Source organism: Neopsephotus bourkii, unplaced genomic scaffold (assembly GCF_033783945.1).
Source record: "Neopsephotus bourkii isolate Nb327-2 ecotype Australia unplaced genomic scaffold, CSIRO-AGI_Nbou_v1 NB_1615, whole genome shotgun sequence".
Taxonomy (NCBI): domain Eukaryota; kingdom Metazoa; phylum Chordata; class Aves; order Psittaciformes; family Psittacidae; genus Neopsephotus; species Neopsephotus bourkii.
The window spans coordinates 1,723,314-1,725,122 of record NW_026902090.1 but is presented as its reverse complement, the minus strand read 5'-3'; the positions used below and the strand labels follow the sequence as shown (position 1 = coordinate 1,725,122).

The following is a 1,809-nucleotide window of genomic DNA, read 5'->3' as shown; positions in this document are numbered from 1 at the left end:
CAGCTGCCCAAGCTCAGAACAGCCCCTCAGCCTAGATATTGGGTTGACATCAGGGATGGAGGCAGCTGGACTATGCAGCATCAATGTGACCACCAGCCATGGGCACACATCACCCCCCCCTGTTCCAAGACAGCTGCTTTCTGCCCCAAATCTGCTGGTGGGATCTTGGCTCTTCCCATTGCACTTCAGTGATGGGGCACCATCCTGGTCCCCAGACCACTCCAGGGACCACTGTGAGCCAGGAGGCCACCGAGTTGGTCAGCGGCTGACCCAGTGATGACACCAGGGTGCCCTGCTCCCCTGAACAGCCGACCTGGCACCCCCGGTGCCTCCCTCATCCTTGCAGCTCCCGGTGCTGCCCAGAGCAGCCGGCACCCCGAGCAGCCGCCAAGCCACAGGGTGTTATGGTCTGCAGGGAAACCCCACCAGTTCTGGCAGGTAAACACGACCCAGCAGCAAAACCACGTCCCCAGCCAGTCCTTTCCTGCTCACGGGCCGCATCCGCGCCTCCATCCTCCCGGTCCAATTTGGGTGATTAGCCGCTAAACAGTGCCATCTCCTGGCAAGGCCACCGGCCACGCAGAGCCCTGCCACCGTGTTGGGCACATGGGACCCTGGGCACCCCTGGAGCACCCCGATTTCACCGGATTCATCCCCGCCTGCTCCATGCCCTCCCGTGCCCCTAGCACTGCCTTGCTGGGAAGGGTGGTGTCATTGCAAGGGACATGGGTGCTAAACTGGCCCTTGGGTTGATCACAGGAGCCAGAGCATCCTCTTGACAGCAGCTTTGGGTGGCTGTGGCAAGCTGGGATGTGGCAGAGCCTGGAGATGTTCAGCTGCTGTCCTTTGGGGGTGTGCTTTAAACCGGGGTTGCAAAAGGGTCAGTACCCTCTTGGCCACACTGCCGATGCTGTGGGTATCCACCATGGGAGTTTGATGGCTTCTGGCAGGGGTCTGGGCCAGCCTGAGATGAATGCTGGTCATACCTGCATTAACCTCACTCTTCTATCAGGTAAACTGAGGCACAGAGCCACCAGGCGTTGGGAATTCAACCAGAGCCAGAGAGATGAGCAGGACAGAGCAGTCAGCTGCACCCAGGACTTTGCCCCCAACCTGACCCCATCCTGAGGTGGGAGGATATTTCCCTTTGCATGGCACATCTTCATCCTGCTGTGCCGGCTCAGGGAGAAAATAAAAGGAGCAAGACTGGTTCCCTTCCTCCACCCAGCACTTATGCCATCTGATAAACAAAATGGAAATAAATCCTCCTGCATTTGCAGCAAATAGGTCTCCATGGGGGGTTGCTTTCAATAATTCAAATGCTGTTGCAGAGCAGAGCCCACGCCAATGGGTTTTAATAAACACAGCCATAATGTGACATGCAATTTATTATTAAGCTTAAAACAGGAAGCAAACAGTTTAATAAAAACACCAGGTTCCCCGTATCAGTCACAGCAAGTGGCGGGGTGCTAGCTGGGGGGGGAGGCTGGCTGAGCTGGCTGAAGGGACACGCTGAGCTGGGCTTGTTTTGCCATCTGCCCCCCAAGCTAGGGCCACAGGGACCGCAGGCAGGGCATGGAGATGTGATCTAGATGGGGGGAAATGGGGATTATTACATGGGGAGGGGTAAGGCATGAAATGCTGCCTGCACCCTGCCTGCTGCACATCCTACAGCTGCCCAGCCACCCAGGGCAGCTTTGGCAGAGCTCAGCCCTGGCATCATAGTGTGCTTTTAAGGGCAGGTTAATGCCTTTCTTTTAGTCCCTCTTCCCCAGGACATTCTCACCCACATCCTAACTCAGCTCCATC

At 56.9% G+C, this 1,809-nt stretch overlaps 1 long non-coding RNA gene across 1 annotated transcript; it reads left to right on the top strand.

The window, feature by feature from the left end:
- Positions 1 to 371: 371 nt before the first annotated feature.
- LOC133222596 (uncharacterized) lies at positions 372 to 1,284 on the top strand. The gene is made up of 2 exons (XR_009728320.1): positions 372 to 438; positions 1,013 to 1,284. It is a non-coding gene; the product is annotated as an uncharacterized LOC133222596 (long non-coding RNA).
- The last annotated feature ends 525 nt before the right edge of the window (positions 1,285 to 1,809 follow it).